The following is a 23,407-nucleotide window of genomic DNA, read 5'->3' on the forward strand; positions in this document are numbered from 1 at the left end:
TCTCTCTCCCTTCCCCATCACGACCCGTTCTACACCTTTTCATCGCTTTCCCGTCTCTCACTCATTCCCTTCTCCCCCTTTCCCCCTCCCTCGCCTCACCCTCTCTCTCCGCTATCCACTCTCTCACCCCCTCTCTCCGCTCACTCTGTCTCTTTCGCCAACCCAGTCTCTCCACCCTCTCTCCCCTTCCCCTCACCTTTTCACTCTCCACTTCCCTCCCTCCCCTCCTTCCTCTCTCGCTCTCTTTTCCCTTTCTTTTCAGAGTCTCCCGTTCTCCCTCTCTCTCCCCTTCCTTTCTCTCTCGCTTGCCTCCTCCCTCCCTTGCCTTCCCATCTCTCTCCCCTTCCCCCCTCTCCCCTTCCATCACTTACTCTGCCTTCCGCTCTCATCCATTATCCTCTCTCACTCACTCCATCGCCACCCTTCCCTCTCCCTCTATTTCCCCTTCCCCCTCTCTCTCACTCCTTCCACTCTCTCTTTTCCCTTCCCCTCTCTTTCCTGCTCCTTACCCTGCGTTTCCCAACGCAGGTGGTTCCATAGCTCAGGGGTTAGAGCACTGGTCTAGTAAATCAGGGTCGTGGGTTCAAATCTCACTGGGGCTTACTCAAAATTAGCTCAATATTTAAATTCACCGTCAATTAACAAGGGCTTTAATTATAAATATTAAACTGCTCTGATACCGACCCTGGAACAACAGGTTGTCGTCTCTATTACACTTTCTCTCCATCCAAATCTCTCTCTGCCAACCCCCATTCTGCATCTTTTACCCCCTTTCCCGCGATCTCGCTTTGCCCGTCTCACCCCTCCCTTGCCACACCCACTCTCTATCCTTTCCTGTCTCTCTCTCTCCCCCTTCCGCTCCCCACCTCTCATTCCCCTTCCCCCTGTATCTCAATTCTTCCCACATTCCACCCCAATATAAACTAGAGGTGATCCAAAATATGACAGACCCCGTGTCCTAACTCACACCCAGTCCCGCTCACCCATCACCCCCTGTGCTCGCTGCCCCGTGTCCTAACTCGCACCCAGTCCCACTCACCCATCACCCCCTGTGCTCACTGCCCACGTGTCCTAACTCGCACCGAGTCCCGCTCACCCATCACCCCCTGTGCTCGCTGCCCCGTGTCCTAACTCGCACCCAGTCCCACTCACCCATCACCCCCTGTGCTTACTGCCCACGTGTCCTAACTCGCACCGAGTCCCACTCACCCATCACCCCCTGTGCTCTCTGCCCTACATTGGCTCCCGGTTAAGCAACGCCTCGATTTCAAAATTCTCATCCTTGTTTACAAATCCCTCCATGACGCTCGCCCCTCCCTATCTCTGTAACTTCCTCCAGCACTACACCCCTCCCTATCTCTGTTACCTCCTCCAGCGTCTACACCCCTCCCTATCTCTATAACCTCCTCCAACACCTACATCCCTCCCTATCTCTGTAACTTCCTCCAGCACTACACCCCTCCCTATCTCTGTTACCTCCTCCAGCGTCTACACCCCTCCCTATCTCTATAACCTCCTCCAACACCTCCATCCCTCCCTATCTCTGTAACTTCCTCCAGCACTACACCCCTCCCTATCTCTGTTACCTCCTCCAGCGTCTACACCCCTCCCTATCTCAATAACCTCCTCCAACCCCTGCACCTCTCCCTATCTCAATAACCTCCTCCAACACCTACACCCCTCCCTATCTCTGTAACCTCCTCCAGCACTACACCCCTCCCTATCTCTGTTACCTCCGCCAGCGTCTACACCCCTCCCTATCTCTATAACTTCCTCCAACACTACACCCCTCCCTATCTCTGTTACCTCCTCCAGCGTCTACACACCTCCCTATCTCAATAACCTCCTCCAACACCTACACCCCTCCCTATCTCTGTAACCTCCTCCAGCCACTACACCCCTCCCTATCTCTGTAACCTCCTCCAGCCCCTACACCCCTCCCTATCTCTGTAACCTCCTCCAGCCCCTACACCCCTCCCTATCTCTGTAAACTCCTCCAGCCCCTACACCCCTCCCTATCTCTGTAACCTCCTCCACCACCTACACCCCTCCCTATCTCTGTAACCTCCTCCAGCCCCTACACCCCTCCCTTTCTCTGTAATCTCCTCCAGCCCCTACACCCCTCCCTATCTCTGTAACCTCCTCCAGCCCCACAACCCCCCGAGATGTCTGCACTCCTCTAATTCTGCCCTCTGACCATCCCTGATTATAATCGCTCCACCATCGGGGGCCGTGCCTTCTGTTGCCTGGGCCCCAAGCTCTGGAACTCCCTCCCTAAACCTCTCCGCCTCTCTACCTCTCTTTCCTCCTTCAAGACGCTCCTAATAACCGACCTCTTCACCTGCGCCAATTTCTATTTTTGTGGCTCGGTGTCAAATTTTTATCCCATAATCCTCCTGTGGAGCACCTTGGGACGTTTCACTACGTTAAAGGCGCTATATAAATATACATTATTGTTGGTGTTCCCTCTGTCTCTCCTCTTCCCCGTCTCTCTCTCACTCCTTCCCCTCACTCTCCCTTTCCCTCTCTCTCACTCCTTCCCCTCACTCTCCCCTTCCCTCACTCTCACTCCTTCACCTCACTCTCCTCTTCCCCGTCTCTTTCTCACTCCTTCCCCTCACTCTCCCTTTCCCTCTCTCTCACTCCTTCCCCTCACTCTCCCCTTCCCTCTCTCTCACTCCTTCACCTCACTCTCCTCTTCCCCGTCTCTCTCTCACTCCTTCCCCTCACTCTCCCTTTCCCTCTCTCTCACTCCTTCCCCTCACTCTCCCTTTCCCTCTCTCTCACTCCTTCCCCTCACTCTCCCTTTCCCTCTCTCTCACTCCTTCACCTCACTCTCCCCTTCCCTCTCTCTCACTCCTTCCCCACACTCTCCCCTTCTCTCTCTCTCAATACTTCCCCTCACTCTCCCCTTCCCTCTCTCTCACTCCTTCCCCTCACTCTCCCCTTCCCTCTCTCTCACTCCTTCCCCTCACTCACCCCTTCCCTCTCTCTCAATCCTTCCCCTCACTCTCCCCTTCCCTCTCTCTCACTCCTTCCCCTCACTCTCCCCTTCCCTCTCTCTCACTCCTTCCCATCACTCTCCTCTTCTCCATCTCTCTCTCACTCCTTCCCCTCACTCTCCCCTTCCCTCACTCTCACTCCTTCCCCTCACTCTCCCCTTCCCTCTCTCTTCCTCTAATAGAGCCCCACCTAGTGGACTATCGATGTAATAACAACTACTGACACGCTCCTCTCTCTCTCCATCTCTCTCTCTCTCTCTCTCCCCGTCCCCCTCAAACTCACTCCTTCCCTCACGCTGTCCCTTTCCCCCGCTTTCTCCCCTTCCCACTCTCCGCTCCTCTCTCTCCACTCAATCCTCAATCTCTCTCCTCCTCTCTCTCTCTCTCTCTCTCCCTTCCCTTCTGACTTTCCCCTTCCCCCTCTCTAACCCCTTCCGGCTCGAGAGACAGTGAGCGACAGAGAGAAAGTGATAGAGAGACAGAGAGAGAGAGAGACAGAGGGAGAGAGAGAAAGAGATTGAGAGACAGAGAGATTGGGGCAGAGTGTGACTGAGTTGCCTTGGGATGTTTTACTACGTGAAAGACCCGATATATCGATGTTGAGAAGTGAATATTGAAAAGACGGAGGCAGGCGTCTCCCCTGCCTCCTCCCTCTCTCTCTTTCCGATCTCTCTCCCCTTCCCCCTCTCTCTCACTCCTTCCACTCTCTCTTTTCCCTTCCCCTCACTTTCCTGCTCCTTCCCCTGTATTTCCCAGTGCAGGTGGCTCCATAGCTCAGGGGTTGGAGCACTGGTCTTGTAAACCAGGAGTCGTGAGTTCAAATCTCACTGGGGCCTACTCAAAATGAGCTCAGTATTTAAATTCACTGTCAATTAACAAGGGTTTTAATTATCAATATTAAACAGCTCTGAGACTGTCCCTGGAACAACAGGCTCCCCTCCTCTCTCCTCCTTCTTGTGTCTCTGACACTCTCTCTCCCTTTCCAAATCTCTCTCTCCCTTCCCCATCACGACCCATTCTGCACCTTTTTATCGCTTTCCCGTCTCTCACTCATTCCCTTCTCCCCCTTTCCCCCTCCCTCGCCTCACCCTCTCTCTCCGCTATCCACTCTCTCACCCCCTCTCTCCGCTCACTCTGTCTCTTTCTCCAAACCAGTCTCTCCACCCTCTCTCCCCTTCCCCTCACCTTTTCACTCTCCACCTCCCTCCCTCCCCTCCTTCCTCTCTCGCTCTCTTTTCCCTTTCTTTTCAGAGTCTCCCGTTCTCCCTCTCTCTCCCCTTCCTTTCTCTCTCCCTTGCCTCCTCCCTCTCTTGCCTTCCCATCTCTCTCCCCTTCCCCCCTCTCCCCTTCCCCTCTCTCCCCTTCCATCACTTACTCTCCCCTTCCGCTCTCATCCATTATCCTCTCTCACTCACTCCATCGCCACCCTCCCCTCTCCCTCTATTTCCCCTTCCCCCTCTCTCTCACTCCTTCCACTCTCTCTTTTCCCTTCCCCTCTCTTTCCTGCTCCTTACCCTGCGTTTCCCAAAGCAGGTGGTTCCATAGCTCAGGGGTTAGAGCTCTGGTCTAGTAAATCAGGGTCGTGGGTTCAAATCTCACTGGGGCATACTCAAAATTAGCTCAATATTTAAATTCACCGTCAATTAACAAGGGCTTTAATTATAAATATTAAACTGCTCTGATACCGACCCTGGAACAACAGGTTGTCGTCTCCATTACACTTTCTCGCCATCCAAATCTCTCTCTGTCGACCCCCATTCTGCATCTTTTACCCCCTTTCCCGCTATCTCGCTTTGCCCGTCTCCCCCCTCCTTTGCCACACCCACTCTCTATCCTTTCCTGTCTCTCTCTCTCCCCCTTCCGCTCCCCACCTCTCACTCCCCTTCCCCCTGTCTCTCAATTCTTCCCACATTCTACCCAATATAAACTAGAGGTGATCCAAAACTCGGCTGACCCCGTGTCCTAACTCGCACCCAGTCCCGCTCACCCATCACCCACTGTGCTCACTGCCCCCGTGTCCTAACTCGCACCCAGTCCCGCTCACCCATCACCCGCTGTGCTCACTGCCCCGTGTCCTAACTCACACCCAGTCCCGCTCACCCATCACCCTCTGTGCTCGCTGCCCCGTGTCCTAACTCACACCAAGTCCCGCTCACCCATCACCCCCTGTGCTCGCTGCCCCCGTGTCCTAACTCACACCAAGTCCCGCTCACCCATCACCCCCTGTGCTCGCTGCCCCCGTGTCCTAACTCACACCAAGTCCCGCTCACCCATCACCCCCTGTGCTCGCTGCCCCGTGTCCGAACTCGCACCGAGACCCGCTCACCCATCACGCCCTGTGCTCACTGCCCCGTGTCCTAACTCGCACCAAGTCCCGCTCACCCATCACCCCCTGTGCTCACTGCCCCGTGTCCTAACTCACACCCAGTCCCGGTCACCCATCACCCCCTGTGCTCACTGTCCCGTGTCCTAACTCGCACCGAGTCCCGCTCACCCATCACCCCCTGTGCTCACTGCCCCGTGTCCTAACTCACACCCAGTCCCGGTCACCCATCACCCCCTGTGCTCACTGCCCCGTGTCCTAACTCACACCCAGTCCCGCTCACCCATCACCCCCTGTGCTCACTGCCCCATGTCCTAACTCGCACCGAGTCCCGCTCACCCATCACCCCCTGTGCTCTCTGCCCTACATTGGCTCCCGGTTAAGCAACGCCTCGATTTCAAAATTCTCATCCTTGTTTACAAATCCCTCCATGACGCTCGCGCCTCCCTATCTCTGTAACTTCCTCCAGCACTACACCCCTCCCGATCTCTGTTACCTCCTCCAGCGTCTACACCCCTCCATATCTCTATAACCTCCTCCAACACCTACACCCCTCCCTATCTCTGTAACTTCCTCCAGCCACTACACCCCTCCCTATCTCTGTAACCTCCTCCAGCACCTACACCCCTCCCTATCTCTGTAACCTCCTCCAGCCCCTACACCCCTCCCTATCTCTGTAACCTCCTCCAGCACCTACACCCCTCCCTATCTCTGTAACCTCCTCCAGCCCCTACACCCCTCCCTATCTCTGTTACCTCCTCCAGCGTCTACACCCCTCCCTATCTCTATAACCTCCTCCAACACCTACACCCCTCCCTATCTCTGTAACCTCCTCCAGCCACTACACCCCTCCCTATCTCTGTAACCTCCTCCAGCACCTACACCCCTCCCTATCTCTGTAACCTCCTCCAGCCCCTACACCCCTCCCTATCTCTGTAACCTCCTCCAGCACCTACACCCCTCCCTATCTCTGTAACCTCCTCCAGCCCCTACACCCCTCCCTATCTCTGTCACCTCCTCCAGCCCCTACACCCCTCCCTATCTCTGTAACCTCCTCCAGCCCCACAACCCTCCCTATCTCTGTAACTTCCCACACACCTCCCTATCTCTGTAACCTCCTCCAGCCCCTGCACCCCTCCCTATCTCTGTAACCTCCTCCAGCCCCTACACCCCTCCCTATCTCTGTAACCCCCTCCAGCCCCACAACCCCCCGAGATGTCTGCACTCCTCTAATTCTGCCCTCCTGACCATCCCTGATTATAATCGCTCCACCATCGGAGGCCGGGCCTTCTGTTGCCTTGGCCCCAAGCTCTGGAACTCCCTCCCTAAACCTCTCCGCCTCTCTATCTCTCTTTCCTCCTTCAAGACTCTCCTTAAAACCGACCTCTTCACCTGCGCTAATATTTATTTTTGTGGCTCGGTGTCAAATTTTTATCCCATAATCCTCCTGTGGAGCACCTTGGGACGTTTCACTACGTTAAAGGCGCTATATAAATATACATTATTGTTGGTGTTCCCTCTGTCTCTCCTCTTCCCCGTCTCTCTCTCACTCCTTCGCCACATTCTCCCCTTCTCTCTCTCTCACTCCATCCCCTCACTCTCCCCTTACCTCTCTCTCACTCCTTCCCCTCACTCTCCCCTTCCCTCTCTCTCAATCCTTCCCCTCACTCACCCCTTCCCTCTCTCTCAATCCTTCCCCTCACTCTCCCCTTCCCTCTCTCTCACTCCTTCCCCTCACTCTCTCCTTCCCTCTCTCTCACTCCTTCCCCTCACTCTCCTCTTCTCCATCTCTCTCTCACTCCTTCCCCTCACTCTCCCCTTCCCTTTCTCTCACTCCTTCCCCTCACTCTCCCCTTCCCTCTCTCTTCCTCTAATAGAGCCCCACCTAGTGGACTATCGATGTAATAACAACTACTGACACGCTCCTCTCTCTCTCCATCTCTCTCTCTCCCTCTCTCCCCGTCCCCCTTTCACTCACTCCTTCCCTCACGCTGTCCCTTTCGCCCGCTTTCTCCCCTTCCCACTCTCCGCTCCTCTCTCTCCACTCACTCCTCAATCTCTCTCCTCCCTCTCTCTCTCTCTCTCTCCCTTCCCTTCTGACTTTCCCCTTCCCCCTCTCTGACCCCTTCCGGCTCGAGAGACAGTGAGCGACAGAGAGAAAGTGATAGAGAGACAGAGAGAGAGAGAGACAGAGGGAGAGAGAGAAAGAGATTGAGAGACAGAGAGATTGGGACAGAGTGTGACTGAGTTGCCTTGGGATGTTTTACTACGTGAAAGACCCGATATATCGATGTTGAGAGGCGAATATTGAAGAGACGGAGGCAGGAGTCTCCCCTGCCCCCTCACTCTCTCTCTTTCCGATCTCTCTCCCCTTCCCCCTCTCTCTCACTCCTTCCACTCTCTCTTTTCCCTTCCCCTCACTTTCCTGCTCCTTCCCCTGACTTCCCAGAGCAGGTGGCTCCATAGCTCAGGGGTTAGAGCACTGGTCTCGTAAACCAGGGGTCGTGAGTTCAAATCTCACTGGGGCCTACTCAAAATTAGCTCAGTATTTAAATTCACTGTCAATTAACAAGGGCTTTAATTATAAATATTAAACAGCTCTGAGACTGTCCCTGGAACAACAGGCTGGGCTCCCTTCCTCTCTCTGACACTCTCTCTACCTTTCCAAATCTCTCTCTCCCTTCCCCATCACGACCCTTTTTATCGCTTTCCCGTCTCTCACTCATTCCCTTCTCCCCCTTTCCCCCTCCCTCGCCTCACCCTCTCTCTCCGCTATCCACTCTCTCACCCCCTCTCTCCGCTCACTCTGTCTCTTTCTCCAACCCAGTCTCTCCACCCTCTCTCCCCTTCCCCTCGCCTTTTCACTCTCCACTTCCCTCCCTCCCCTCCTTCCTCTCTCGCTCTCTTTTCCCTTTCTTTTCAGAGTCTCCCGTTCTCCCTCTCTCTCCCTTTCCTTTCTCTCTCCCTTGCCTCCTCCCTCTCTTGCCTTCCCATCTCTCTCCCCTTCCCCCCTCTCCACTTCCCCTCTCTCCCCTTCCATCACTTACTCTCCCCTTCCGCTCTCATCCATTATCCTCCCTCACTCACTCCATCGCCACCCTTCCCTCTCCCTCTATTTCCCCTTCCCCCTCTCTCTCACTCCTTCCACTCTCTCTTTTCCCTTCCCCTCTCTTTCCTGCTCCTTACCCTGCGTTTCCCAAAGCAGGTGGTTCCATAGCTCAGGGGTTAGAGCTCTGGTCTAGTAAATCAGGGTCGTGGGTTCAAATCTCACTGGGGCATACTCAAAATTAGCTCAATATTTAAATTCACCGTCAATTAACAAGGGCTTTAATTATAAATATTAAACTGCTCTGATACCGACCCTGGAACAACAGGTTGTCGTCTCTATTACACTTTCTCTCCATCCAAATCTCTCTCTGCCGACCCCCATTCTGCATCTTTTACCCCCTTTCCCGCGATCTCGCTTTGCCCGTCTCCCCCCTCCCTTGCCACACCCACTCTCTATCCTTTCCTGTCTCTCTCTCTCCCCCTTCCGCTCCTCACCTCTCACTCCCCTTCCCCCTGTCTCTCAATTCTTCCCACATTCTACCCCAATATAAACTAGAGGTGATCCAAAACTCGACTGACCCCGTGTCCTAACTCGCACCGAGTCCCACTCACCCATCACCCGCTGTGCTCGCTGCCCCGTGTCCTAACTCACACCCAGTCCCACTCACCCATCACCCCCTGTGCTCACTGCCCCGTGTCCTAACTCACACCCAGTCCCACTCACCCATCACCCGCTGTGCTCGCTGCCCCTGTGTCCAAACTCGCACCGAGTCCCGCTCACCCATCACCCACTGTGCTCACTGCCCCGTGTCCTAACTCACACCCAGTCCCACTCACCCATCACCCCCTGTGCTCACTGCCCCGTGTCCTAACTCACACCCAGTCCCACTCACCCATCACCCGCTGTGCTCGCTGCCCCTGTGTCCAAACTCGCACCGAGTCCCGCTCACCCATCACCCCCTGTGCTCGCTGACCCCGTGTCCTAACTCACACCCAGTCCCACTCAACCATCACCCACTGTGCTCGCTGACCCGTGTCCTAACTCGCACCCAGTCCCGCTCACCCGTCACCCCCTGTGCTCACTGCCCCGTGTCCTAACTCGCACCGAGTCCCGCTCACCCATCACCCCCTGTGCTCACTGCCCACGTGTCCTAACTCACACCCAGTCCCACTCACCCATCACCCCCTGTGCTCACTGCCCACGTGTCCTAACTTGCACCGAGTCCCGCTCACCCATCACCCCCTGTGCTCACTGCCCCGTGTCCAAACTCACACCGAGTCCCACTCACCCATCACCCCCTGTGCTCTCTGCCCTACATTGGCTCCCGGTTAAGCAACGCCTCGATTTCAAAATTCTCATCCTTGTTTACAAATCCCTCCATGACGCTCGCCCCTCCCTATCTCTGCAACTTCCTCCAGCACTACACCCCTCCCTATCTCTATAACCTCCTCCAACACCTACACCCCTCCCTATCTCTATAACTTCCTCCAGCACTACACCCCTCCCTATCTCTGTTACCTCCTCCAGCGTCTACACCCCTCCCTATCTCTATAACCTCCTCCAACACCTACATCCCTCCCTATCTCTGTAACTTCCTCCAGCACTACACCCCTCCCTACCTCTGTTACCTCCTCCAGCGTCTACACCCCTCCCTATCTCAATAACCTCCTCCAACACCTACACCCCTCCCTATCTCTGTAACCTCCTCCAGCCCCTACACCCCTCCCTATCTCTGTAACCTCCTCCAGCACCTACACCCCTCCCTATCTCTGTAACCTCCTCCAGCCCCTACACCCCTCCCTTTCTCTGTAACCTCCTCCAGCCCCTACACCCCTCCCTATATCTGTAACCTCCTCCAGCACCTACACCCCTCCCTATCTCTGTAACCTCCTCCAGCCCCTACACCCCTCCCTTTCTCTGTAATCTCCTCCAGCCCCTACACGCCTCCCTATCTCTGTAACCTCCTCCAGCCCCACAACCCCCCGAGATGTCTGCACTCCTCTAATTCTGCTCTCTGACCATCCCTGATTATAATCGCTCCACCATCGGGGGCCGTGCCTTCTGTTGCCTGGGCCCCAAGCTCTGGAACTCCCTCCCTAAACCTCTCCGCCTCTCTACCTCTCTTTCCTCCTTCAAGACGCTCCTAATAACCGACCTCTTCACCTGCGCCAATTTCTATTTTTGTGGCTCAGTTTCAAATTTTTATCCCATAATCCTCCTGTGGAGCACCCTGGGACGTTTCACTACGTTAAAGGCGCTATATAAATATACATTATTGTTGGTGTTCCCTCTGTCTCTCCTCTTCCCCGTCTCTCTCTCACTCCTTCCCCTCACTCTCCCCTTCCCACTCCTTCTCCTCACTCTCCCCTTCCCTCTCTCTCACTCCTTCACCTCACTCTCCCCTTCTCTCTCTCTCACTCCTTCCCCTCACTCTCCCCTTCCCTCTCTCTCACTCCTTCACCTCACTCTCCTCTTCCCCGTCTCTCTCTCACTCCTTCCCCTCACTCTCCCTTTCCCTCTCTCTCACTCCTTCCCCTCACTCTCCCTTTCCCTCTCTCTCACTCCTTCACCTCTCTCTCCCCTTCCCTCTCTCTCACTCCTTCCCCTCACTCTCCCCTTCCCTCTCTCTCACTCCTTCACCTCACTCTCCCCTTCCCTCTCTCTCACTCCTTCCCCACACTCTCCCCTTCTCTCTCTCTCAATACTTCCCCTCACTCTCCCCTTCCCTCTCTCTCACTCCTTCCCCTCACTCTCCCCTTCCCTCTCTCTCACTCCTTCCCCTCACTCACCCCTTCCCTCTCTCTCAATCCTTCCCCTCACTCTCCCCTTCCCTCTCTCTCACTCCTTCCCCTCACTCTCCCCTTCCCTCTCTCTCACTCCTTCCCCTCACTCTCCTCTTCTCCATCTCTCTCTCACTCCTTCCCCTCACTCTCCCCTTCCCTCACTCTCAATCCTTTCCCTCACTCTCCCCTTCACTCTCTCTTCCTCTAATAGAGCCCCACCTAGTGGACTATCGATGTAATAACAACTACTGACACGCTCCTCTCTCTCTCCATCTCTCTCTCTCCCTCTCTCCCCGTCCCCCTCAAACTCACTCCTTCCCTCACGCTGTCCCTTTCCCCCGCTTTCTCCCCTTCCCACTCTCCGCTCCTCTCTCTCCACTCAATCCTCAATCTCTCTCCTCCTCTCTCTCTCTCTCTCTCTCCCTTCCCTTCTGACTTTCCCCTTCCCCCTCTCTAACCCCTTCCGGCTCGAGAGACAGTGAGCGACAGAGAGAAAGTGATAGAGAGACAGAGAGAGAGAGAGACAGAGGGAGAGAGAGAAAGAGATTGAGAGACAGAGAGATTGGGGCAGAGTGTGACTGAGTTGCCTTGGGATGTTTTACTACGTGAAAGACCCGATATATCGATGTTGAGAGGCGAATATTGAAAAGACGGAGGCAGGCGTCTCCCCTGCCTCCTCCCTCTCTCTCTTTCCGATCTCTCTCCCCTTCCCCCTCTCTCTCACTCCTTCCACTCTCTCTTTTCCCTTCCCCTCACTTTCCTGCTCCTTCCCCTGTATTTCCCATTGCAGGTGGCTCCATAGCTCAGGGGTTAGAGCACTGGTCTAGTAAACCAGGGGTCGTGAGTTCAAATCTCACTGGGGCCTATTCAAAATTAGCTCAGTATTTAAATTCACTGTCAATTAACAAGGGCTTTAATTATAAATATTAAACAGCTCTGAGACTGTCCCTGGAACAACAGGGTCCCCACCTCTCTCTTCCTTCTTGTGTCTCTGACACTCTCTCTCCCTTTCCAAATCTCTCTTTCCCTTCCCCATCACGACCCGTTCTACACCTTTTTATCGCTTTCCCGTCTCTCACTCATTCCCTTCTCCCCCTTTCCCCCTCCCTCGCCTCACCCTCTCTCTCCGCTATCCACTCTCTCACCCTCTCTCTCCGCTCACTCTGTCTCTTTCGCCAACCCAGTCTCTCCACCCTCTCTCCCCTTCCCCTCGCCTTTTCACTCTCCACCTCCCTCCCTCCCCTCCTTCCTCTCTTTTCCCTTTCTTTTCAGAGTCCCCCATTCTCCCTCTCTCTCCCCTTCCTTTCTCTCTCCCTTGCCTCCTCCCTCTCTTGCCTTCCCACCTCTCTCCTTCCCCCCTCTCCCCTTCCCCTCTCTCCCCTTCCATCACTTACTCTCCCCTTCCGCTCTCATCCATTATCCTCTCTCACTCACTCCATCCCCACCCTTCCCTCTCCCTCTATTTCCCCTTCCCCCTCTCTCTCACTCCTTCCACTCTCTCTTTTCCCTTCCCCTCTCTTTCCTGCTCCTTACACTGCATTTCCCAAAGCAGGTGGTTCCATAGCTCAGGGATTAGAGCACTGGTCTAGTAAACCAGGGTCGTGGGTTCAAATCTCACTGGGGCTTACTCAAAATTAGCTCAATGTTTAAATTCACCGTCAATTAACAAGGGCTTTAATTATAAATATTAAACTGCTCTGATACCGACCCTGGAACAACAGGCTGTCGTCTCTATTACACTTTCTCTCCATCCAAATCTCTCTCTGCCAACCCCCATTCTGCATCTTTTACCCCCTTTCCCGCGATCTCGCTTTGCCCGTCTCCCCCCTCCCTTGCCACACCCACTCTCTATCCTTTCCTGTCTCTCTCTCTCCCCCTTCCGCTCCCCACCTCTCACTCCCCTTCCCCCTGTCTCTCAATTCTTCCCACATTCTACCCAATATAAACTAGAGGTGATCCAAAACTCGGCTGACCCCGTGTCCTAACTCGAACCGAGTCCCACTCACCCATCACCCGCTGTGCTCGCTGCCCCGTGTCCTAACTCGCAACGAGTCCCACTCACCCATCACCCACTGTGCTCATTGCCCCGTGTCCTAACTCGCACCCAGTCCCACTCACCCATCACCCCCTGTGCTCGCTGCCCCGTGTCCTAACTCGCACCGAGTCCCGCTCACCCATCACCCCCTGTGCTCACTGCCCCGTGTCCTAACTCGCATCGAGTCCCGCTCACCCATCACCCCCTGTGCTCGCTGCCCCGTGTCCTAACTCGCACCGAGTCCTGCTCACCCATCACCCACTGTGCTCACTGCCCCGTGTCCCAACTCACACCCAGTCCCGCTCACCCATCACCCCCTGTGCTCGCTGACCTACATTGGCTCCCGGTTAAGCAATGCCTCGATTTCAAAATTCTCATCCTTGTTTACAAATCCCTCCATGACCCCTCACTACTCCCTATCTCTTTAACCTCCTCCAGCCCCTACATCCCTCCCTATCTCTGTAATTCCCTCCGGCCCCACAACCCCCCGAGATGTCTGCACTCCTCTAATTCTGCCCTCTGACTATCCCTGATTATAATCGCTCCACCATCGGTGGCCGGGCCTTCTGTTGCCTGAGCCCCAAGCTCTGGAACTCCCTCCCTAAACCTCTCCGCCTCTCTACCTCTCTTTCCTCCTTCAAGACGCTCCTTAAAACCGACCTCTTCACCTGCGCTAATTTCTACTTTTGTGGCTCGGTGTCAAATTTTTATCCCATAATCCTCCTGTGGAGCAGCTTGGGACGTTTCACGATGTTAAAGGCGCTATATAAATATACATTATTGTTGTTGTTCCCTCTGTCTCTCCTCTTCCCCGTCTCTCTCTCACTCCTTCCCCACACTCTCCCCTTCCCTCTCTCTCACTCCTTCCCCTCACTCTCCCCTTCCCTCTCCCTCACTCCTTCACCTCACTCTCCTCTTCCCCGTCTCTCTCTCACTCCTTCCCCTCACTCTCCCCTTCCCTCTCTCTCACTCCTTCCCCTCACTCTCCACTTCCCTCTCTCTCACTCCTTCCCCTCACTCTCCCCTTCCCTCTCTCTCACTCCTTCCCCTCATTCTCCCCTTCCCTCTCTCTCACTCCTTCCCCTCACTCTCCCCTTCCCTCTCTCTCACTCCTTCCCCTCACTCTCCCGTTCCCTCTCTCTCACTCCTTCCCCTCACTCTCCCCTTCCCTCTCTCTTCCTCTAATAGAGCCCCACCTAGTGGACTATCGATGTAATAACAACTACTGACACGCTCCGCTCTCTCTCCATCTCTCTCTCTCTCGATCTCCCCTTCGCACTCTCACTCACTCCTTCCCTCTCCCTGTTCCTTTCCCCCGCTTTCTCCCCTTCCCACTTTCCGCTCCTCTCTCTCCACTCACTCCTCAATCTCTCCCCTCCCTCTCTCTCTCTCTCTCTCTCCTTTCCCTTCTGACTTTCCCCTTCCCCCTCTCTAACCCTTTCCGGCTCGAGAGACAGTGAGCGACAGAGAGAAAGTGATAGAGAGACAGAGAGAGAGAGAGACAGAGGGAGAGAGAGAAAGAGATTGAGAGACAGAGAGATTGAGGCAGAGTGTGACTGAGTTGCCTTGGGATGTTTTACTACGTGAAAGACCCGATATATCGATGTTGAGAGGCGAATATTGAAGAGAGGGAGGCAGGCGTCTCCCCTGCCTCCTCCCTCTCTCTCTTTCCGATCTCTCTCCCCTTCCCCCTCTCTCTCACTCCTTCCACTCTCTCTTTTCCCTTCCCCTCACTTTCCTGCTCATTCCCCTGTATTTCGCAGTGCAGGTGGCTCCATAACTCAGGGATTGGAGCACTGGTCTCGTAAACCAGGAGTCGTGAGTTCAAATCTCACTGGGGCCTGCTCAAAATTAGCTCAGTATTTAAATTCACTGTCAATTAACAAGGGTTTTAATTATCAATATTAAACAGCTCTGAGACTGTCCCTGGAACAACAGGGTCCCCTCCTCTCTCCTCCTTCTTCTGTCTCTGACACTCTCTCTCCTTTTCCAAATCTCTCTCTACCTTCCCCATCACGACTCGTTCTACACCTTTTTATCGCTTTCCCGTCTCTCACTCATTCCCTTCTCCCCCTTTCCCCCTCCCTCGCCTCACCCTCTCTCTCCGCTATCCACTCTCTCACCCCCTCTCTCCGCTCACTCTGTCTCTTTCGCCAACCCAGTCTCTCCACCCTCTCTCCCCTTCCCCTCACCTTTTCACTCTCCACTTCCCTCCCTCCCCTCCTTCCTCTCTCGCTCTCTTTTCCCTTTCTTTTCAGAGTCTCCCGTTCTCCCTCTCTCTCCCCTTCCTTTCTCTCTCGCTTGCCTCCTCCCTCTCTTGCCTTCCCATCTCTCTCCCCTCTCCCCTTCCCCTCTCGCCCCTTCCATCACTTACTCTGCCTTCCGCTCTCATCCATTATCCTCTCTCACTCACTCCATCGCCACCCTTCCCTCTCCCTCTATTTCCCCTTCCCCCTCTCTCTCACTCCTTCCACTCTCTCTTTTCCCTTCCCCTCTCTTTCCTGCTCCTTACCCTGCGTTTCCCACAGCAGGTGGTTCTATAGCTCAGGGGTTAGAGCACTGGTCTAGTAAATCAGGGTCGTGGGTTCAAATCTCACTGGGGCATACTCAAAATTAGCTCAATATTTAAATTCACCGTCAATTAACAAGGGCTTTAATTATAAATATTAAACTGCTCTGATACCGACCCTGGAACAACAGGTTGTCGTCTCTATTACAATTTCTCTCCATCCAAATCTCTCTCTGCCGACCCCCATTCTGCATCTTTTACCCCCTTTCCCGCGATCTCGCTTTGCCCGTCTCCCCCCTCCCTTGCCACACCCACTCTCTATCTTTTCCTGTCTCTCTCTCTCCCTCTTCCGCTCCCCACCTCTCATTCCCCTTCCCTCTGTCTCTCAATTCTTCCCACATTCTACCCCAATACAAACGAGAGGTGATCCAAAACTCGACTGACCCCGTGTCCTAACTCGCACCGAGTCCCACTCACCCATCACCCCCTGTGCTCGCTGCCCCGTGTCCTAACTCACACCCAGTCCCACTCACCCATCACCCCCTGTGCTCACTGCCCCGTGTCCTAACTCACACCGAGTCCCGCTCACTCATCACCCGCTGTGCTCACTGACCCCGTGTCCTAACTCACACCCAGTCCCACTCACCCATCACCCGCTGTGCTCGCTGCCCCGTGTCCTAACTCACACCGAGTCCCACTCACCCATCACCCGCTGTGCTCGCTGCCCCGTGTCCTAACTCACACCCAGTCCCGCTCACCCATCACCCCTTGTGCTCGCTGCCCCCGTGTCCTAACTTGCACCGAGTCCCGCTCACCCATCACCCCTTGTGCTCGCTGCCCCCGTGTCCTAACTCGCACCGAGTCCCACTCACCCATCACCCGCTGTGCTCGCTGCCCCGTGTCCTAACTCGCACCGAGTCCCGCTCACCCATCACCCCCTTGTGCTCACTGCCCCGTGTCCTAACTCGCACCGAGTCCCGCTCACCCATCACCCCCTTGTGCTCACTGCCCCGTGTCCTAACTCGCACCGAGTCCCACTAAACCATCACCCCCTTGTGCTCACTGCCCCGTGTCCTAACTCGCACCGAGTCCCACTCACCCATCACCCCCTGTGCTCGCTGACCCGTGTCCTTACTCGCACCGAGTCCCGCTCACCCATCACCCCCTGTGATCACTGCCCCATGTCCGAACTCGCACCGAGTCCCGCTCACCCATCACCCCTTGTGCTCACTGCCCCGTGTCCTAACTCGCACCGAGTCCCGCTCACCCATCACCCGCTGTGCTCGCTGCCCCTGTGTCCAAACTCGCACCGAGTCCCGCACACCCATCACCCCCTGTGCTCGCTGCCCACGTGTCCTAACTCACACCGAGTCCCGCTCACCCATCACCCCCTATGCTCACTGCCCCATGTCCTAACTCACACCGAGTCCCGCTCACCCATCACCCACTGTGCTCGCTGACCCGTGTCCTAACTCGCACCCAGTCCCACTCACCCATCACCCCCCGTGCTCACTGCCCCGTGTCCAAACTCACACCGAGTCCCACTCACCCATCACCCCCTATGCTCTCTGACCTACATTGGCTCCCGGTTAAGCAACGCCTCGATTTCAAAATTCTCATCCTTGTTTACAAATCCCTCCATGACGCTCGCCCCTCCCTATCTCTGTAACTTCCTCCAGCACTGCACCCCTCCCTATCTCTGTTACCTCCTCCAGCGTCTACACCCCTTCCTATCTCTATAACCTCCTCCAACACCTACACCCCTCCCTATCTCTGTAACTTCCTCCAGCACTACACCCCTCCCTATCTCTGTTACCTCCTCCAGCGTCTACACCCCTCCCTATCTCTATAACCTCCTCCAACACCTACATCCCTCCCTATCTCTGTAACTTCCTCCAGCACTACACCCCTCCCTATCTCTGTTACCTCCTCCAGCGTCTACACCCCTCCCTATCTCTATAACCTCCTCCAGCACCTACACCCCTCCCTATCTCTATTACCTCCTCCAGCACCTACACCCCCTCCCTATCTCTGTAACCTCCTCCAGCCCCTACACCCCTCTCTATCTCTGTAACCTCCTCCAGCCCCTACACCCCTCCCTATCTCTGTAACCTCCTCCAGCCCCTACATCCCTCCCTATCTCTGTAAACTCCTCCAGCCCTTACACCCCTCCCTATCTCTGTAACCTCCTCCAGCCCCTACACCCCTCCCTATCTCTGTAACCTCCTCCAGCCCCTCGCCCCTCCCTATCTCTGTAATCTCCTCCAGCCCCACAACCCCCCGAGATGTCTGCACTCCTCTAATTCTGCCCTCCTGACCATCCCTGATTACAATCGCTCCACCATCGGTGGCCGGGCCTTCTGTTGCCTGGGCCCCAAGCTCTGGAACTCCCTCCCTAAACCTCTCCGCCTCTCTACCTCTCTTTCCTCCTTCAAGACATTCCTTAAAACCGACCTCTTCACCTGCGCTAATTTCTACTTTTGTGGCTCGGTGTCAAATTTTTATCCCATAATCCTCCTGTGGAGCAGCTTGGGACGTTTCACTACGTTAAAGGCGCTATATAAATATACATTATTGTTGGTGTTCCCTCTGTCTCTCCTCTTCCCCGTCTCTCTCTCACTCCTTCCCCTCACTCTCCCCTTCCCTCTCTCTCACTCCTTCCCCATACTCTCCCCTTCCCTCTCTCTCATTCCTTCCCCTCACTCTCCCCTTCCCTCTCTATCACTCCTTCCCCTCATTCTCCCCTTCCCTCTCTTTTGCTCCTTCCCCTCACTCTCCCCTTTACTCTCACTCACTCTTTCCCCTCACTCTCCCCTTCCCTATCTCTCCCTCCTATCCCTCACTCTCCCCTTCCCTCTCTCTCACTCCTTACCCTCACTCTCCCCTTCCCTCTCTCTCATTCCTTCCCCTCACTCTCCCCTTACCTCTCTCTCACTCCTTCCCCTCACTCTCCCCTTCCCTCTCTCTCACTCCTTCCCCTCACTCTCCCCTTCCCTCTCTCTCACTCCTTCCCCTCACTCTCCCCTTCCCTCTCTCTCACTCCTTCCTCTCACTCTCCCCTTCCCTCTCTCTCACTCCTTCCCCTCACTCTCCCCTTCCCTCTCTCTCACTCCTTTCCCTCACTCTCCCCTTCCCTCTCTCTCACTCCTTCCCCTCACTCTCCCCTTCTCTCTCTCTTCCTCTAATAGAGCCCCACCTAGTGGACTATCGATGTAATAACAACTACTGACACGCTCCTCTCTCTCTCCATCTCTCTCTCGCTCTCTATCGCCTTCCCCTCTCACTCACTCCTTCCCTCTCCCTGTTCCTTTACCCCGCTTTCTCCCCTTCCCACTCTCCGCTCCTCTCTCTCCACTCACTCCTCAATCTCTCCCCTCCCTCTCTCTCTCTCTCTCCTTTCCCTTCTGACTTTCCCCTTCCCCCCTCGAACCCCTTCCGGCTCGAGAGACAGTGAGCGACAGAGAGAAAGTGATAGAGAGACAGAGAGAGAGACTGAGAAAGAGAGAGAAACAGAGCGAGAGTGAGTGAGTGAGAGAGAGAGAGACAGAGAGACAAAGTGATAGAGAGACAGAGAGAGAGTGAGAAAGAAAGACAGAGAGAGAGAGACTGAGAAAGATACACAGAGAGACAGAGAGACAGAGAGATTGGGACAGAGTGTGACTGAGTTGCTTTGGGATGTTTTACTCCGTGAAAGACCCGATATATCGATGTTGAGAGGCGAATATTGAAGAGACGGAGGCAGGAGTCTGGGGGATGATACACAATCTGAGCGTTTCACTGACCCCTCCTCATTCTTCAAACACACAGCACTAACTGGGGAATGACCCACAGCCCACAACAGGTGGTTCCATAGCTCAGGGGTTAGAGCACTGGTCTCGTAAACCAGGGGTCGTGGGTTCAAATCTCACTGAGGCCTACTCAAAATTAGCTCAGTATTTAAATTCACCGTCAATTCACAAAGGCATTGATTATAAATATTAAACAGCTCTGAGATTGACCCTGGAACTACAGGCTCCCCTCACTCCTCTCCTTTCCCTGTCTCTCTGCTTTCCAGATCACGACCCGTTCTACATTTTTTTTTAACTCCTCTCTCACTTTCCCGCAATCTCACTTTCTCCATCTCTCTCTCCCCTTTCCCTCTCTCTCTCCCCTTCCCCTCTCTCTCCTTCCGCTCCCTCCCCTCACTCCTCTCTCTCCCTCTTTTGCCTTTCTTTTCAGATTCTCCCCTGCTCTCTCTCTCCCCTTCCTTTCTCTCTCCCCTGCCTCCTCCCTCTCTCCCCTTTCCCTCTCTCTCTCCCCTTTCCCTCTCTCTCCCCTTCCCCTCTCCTCCCTCCTCTCTCTCACTCTTTTGCCTTTCTTTTCAGATTCTCCCCTGCTCCCTCTCTCTCCCCTTCCTTTCTCTCTCCCCTGCCTCCTCCCTCTCTCGACTTCCCATCTCTCTCTCCTCCGCCTCTCACTCTCTCCCATTCCGCTCTCTCCCATTCCCCTCTGGCTGACTCCTTCCCCCTCTCTCTCCCATTCCCTCTCCCACTCATTCCCCTCTCTCCCTCCTTTTACAACTTCCAAGCACTAATCTCTCTCACACAGCCGACACAGACACGATGGGCCGAATGGCCCTCCTTGTGTGCTGTAAGATTCTGTCAATGTTCAGGGATGAATCACTGAGAATGATTATTCGGGCCCCATCTCCTTGTTAACAATAGTAAGATGCAAACAGGAGTTGGTGTTACAGGTGGCTCCCACTCTTTCCCCTCCCCCTCACTCTCTCATTCCTTCCCCCTCTCTCCCCTTAACATCTCTTTCCCCATCCTCTCTCTCCCCTGCCCCTCCTAGTCTCCTCTTCCCCCCTCTCTCTCACTCCTTCCCCACTCTCTATTTTGCCCTGTCTCCCCCTCCCCTTCCCCTCCCACTCTCCCTCTCTTCCACTCATTCAGCTCTCTTTACCCACTCACTCTCTCTCTCTCCATCCCCTCCCTCTCTTTCCCCACCTTCCTCTCTTCCTCGCTGTCTCCTCTTCCCCGTCTCTCTCTCACTCCTTCCCCTCACTCTCCCCTTCCCTCTCTCTCACTCCCTCCCCTCACTCTCCCCTTCCCTCTCTCTCACTCCTTCCCCTCACTCTCCCCTTCCCTTTCTCTCAATCTTTCCCCTCACTCTCCCCTTTCCTTTCTCTCAATCCTTCCCCTCACTCTCCCCTTCCCTCTCTCTTCCTCTAATAGAGCCCCACCTAGTGGACTATCGATGTAATAACAACGACTGACACGCTCCTCTCTCTCTCCTTCTCTCTCTCTCTCTCTCTCTCCCCTTCCCACTCTCACTCTCTCCTTCCCTCTCCCTGCCCCTTTCCCCTGCTATCTCCCCTTCTCCACTCTCCGCTCCTCTCTCTCCACTCACTCCTCAATCTCTCTCCTCCCTCTCTCTCTCTCTCCCCTTTCCCTTCTGACTTTCCCCTTCCCCCTCTCGAACCCCTTCTGGCTCGAGAGACAGTGAGCGACAGAGAGAAAGTGATAGAGAGACAGAGGGAGTGAGAAAGAGAGAGACAGAGAGACAGAGAGATTGAGGCAGAGTGTGACTGAGTTGCCTTGGGATGTTTTACTACGTGAAAGACCCGATATATCGATGTTGAGAGGTGAATATTGAAGAGACGGAGGCAGGAGTCTGGGGGATGAGACACAATCTGAGCGTTTCACAGACCCCTCCTCATTCTTCAAATGAAAAAACTGGCTCCTCTTCACCTGGCCAGGCTGTGGGTTCATTGTTCAGCTTCCCGTCTGAGACTGGAGATGGGAAGTGTTTTCGCGTTCGAGTGGCTTTCTAATCTGGTCACTGGCTTCACGTGAACGGGTGCCTCAGGTTCCTGAGCCCCTTTGTCAGTGGCCCCCCCCTTCCTTTTGCTGGGACTGGCGGGTGAACCTTTACATCCTGGGTTTTGTCACAGACAGCCGCCATGTGGTCTCCAGAGTTTTAACAAACCAGCGTTTTCACGTACCTGCACAGGGAGATCCCATCACAGGGAAAATACCCTCAGAGACAAACCCTACAAAGTCCACGCAATATTCTCGACTGAGTCCATTCTTTAACCAGAGACTTTACGATCTCTTCACTCTCTCTCCCCTTCCCATCTCTCCCTTTCCCCTCTCTCTCCCCTTCCTTTCTCTCTGCCCTGCCTCCTTCCTCTCTCCCCTTCCCCACTCTCTCTCTCACTCCTTCCCTCTCTCTCCCCTTCCGCTCTCTCCCTTTCCCCTCTCTCTCCCCTTCCTTTCTCTCTGCCCTGCCTCCTTCCTCTCTCCCCTTCCCCACTCTCTCTCTCACCCCTTCCCTCTCTCTCCCCTTCCCCTCTCTCCCCTTCCATCCCTTATTCCCCCCTTCCCCACTCTCTCTCTCAACTTCCCCCTCTTTCTCACTCCTTCCCGCTCTCTCTCTCTCCTTCCACTCTCTCTTTTCCCTTCCCCTCTCTTTCCTGCTCCTTCCCCTGTCGCTCCCGGCACAGGTGGCTCCATAGCTCAGGGGTTAGAACACTGGTCTTGTAAACCAGAGGTCTTGAGTTCAAATTTCCCAGGAACTGACTCTAAATTAGCTCAGTATTTAAATTCATTCTCAATTAACTTCAAGCCTGTCTCTCCCCTTCCAAATATCACCCTCCCTTCTCCATTCTACTCTGCTTCCCCTCCCTCCTCCTCTCTCTTTCTTTTCAGATTCTCCCCTGCTCCCTCTCTCGAACCTTCCTTTCTCTCTCCCCTGCCTCCTCCCTCTCTCGACTTCCCATCTCTCTCCCCTCGCTCTCTTCCATTCCCCTCTGGCTGATTCCTTCCCATTCCCTCTCCCACTCATTCCCCTCTCTCCCGCCTTTTACAACTTCCAAGCACTAATCTCTCTCACAGAGCCGGCACAGACACGATGGGCCGAATGGCCCTCCTTGTGTGCTGTAAGATTCTGTCAATGTTCAGGGATGAATCACCGAGAATGATTATTCGGACCCCACCTCCTTGTTAACAATAGTAAGATGTAAACAGGAGCTGGTGTTACAGGTGACTCCATAGCTCAGGGGTTAGAGCACTGGTCTTGTAGACCAGGGGTCGTGGGTTCAAATCTCACTGACCTACTCAAAATTAGTTCAGCATTTAAATTCACCATCAATTAACAAGAGGTTTAAATTATAAATATTAAACAGCTCTGAGACTGACCCTGGAACAACAGGATCTTCTCGACTCTCTGTCCCTTTCCAAATCTCTCTCTATTCCCCATCAAGACCCATTCGACATCTTTTTTCCCCATCGCTCACACATTCCCCTCTCCCCCCTTCCCCCTCCCTCGCCTTGTCCTCTTTCCTTCCCCTCTCTCTCACTCCTTCCCCCCTCTCTCTCCCCTTCCCCTCCTTCCCCCTCTCTCCCCTTCCCCTCCCTCTCCCTCCTTCCACACTCTCTTTTCCCTTCCCATCTCTTTCTTGCTCCTTCCCCTGACTAGTTCAAAACAAGTAGCTCCATAGCTCAGGGGTTAGAGCACGGGTCTAAATAAACCAGGGGTTGTGAGTTCAAATCTCACTCGAGCCTACTCAAAATGAGCTCAGTATTTAAGTTCACCGTCAATTAACAAGGGCTTAAATTATAAATATTAAACAGCTCTGAGACCGACCCTTGAAGAACAGGCTTCTCTCTCCCCTTCCAAACCTCTCTCTTCCTTCCCCATCACATTCCGTTCTGCATCTTTTT

At 54.6% G+C, this 23,407-nt stretch overlaps 6 non-coding genes across 6 annotated transcripts; all 6 read left to right on the forward strand.

Moving 5' to 3' along the window:
- Positions 1-530: 530 nt before the first annotated feature.
- Positions 531-602, forward strand: trnat-agu (transfer RNA threonine (anticodon AGU)). Its single transcript has one exon. It is a non-coding gene; the product is annotated as a tRNA-Thr (tRNA).
- Positions 603-3,765: 3,163 nt separating this feature from the next.
- On the forward strand, positions 3,766-3,838 carry trnat-ugu (transfer RNA threonine (anticodon UGU)). The gene has a single exon. It is a non-coding gene; the product is annotated as a tRNA-Thr (tRNA).
- A 3,943-nt stretch (positions 3,839-7,781) lies between these two features.
- Positions 7,782-7,854, forward strand: trnat-cgu (transfer RNA threonine (anticodon CGU)). The gene has a single exon. It is a non-coding gene; the product is annotated as a tRNA-Thr (tRNA).
- Positions 7,855-11,949: 4,095 nt separating this feature from the next.
- On the forward strand, positions 11,950-12,022 carry trnat-agu (transfer RNA threonine (anticodon AGU)). The gene has a single exon. It is a non-coding gene; the product is annotated as a tRNA-Thr (tRNA).
- A 689-nt stretch (positions 12,023-12,711) lies between these two features.
- Positions 12,712-12,783, forward strand: trnat-agu (transfer RNA threonine (anticodon AGU)). The gene has a single exon. It is a non-coding gene; the product is annotated as a tRNA-Thr (tRNA).
- Positions 12,784-19,544: 6,761 nt separating this feature from the next.
- Positions 19,545-19,617, forward strand: trnat-cgu (transfer RNA threonine (anticodon CGU)). The gene has a single exon. It is a non-coding gene; the product is annotated as a tRNA-Thr (tRNA).
- Positions 19,618-23,407: the final 3,790 nt, after the last annotated feature.

Source organism: Pristiophorus japonicus, unplaced genomic scaffold (assembly GCF_044704955.1).
Source record: "Pristiophorus japonicus isolate sPriJap1 unplaced genomic scaffold, sPriJap1.hap1 HAP1_SCAFFOLD_594, whole genome shotgun sequence".
Taxonomy (NCBI): Eukaryota; Metazoa; Chordata; class Chondrichthyes; family Pristiophoridae; genus Pristiophorus; species Pristiophorus japonicus.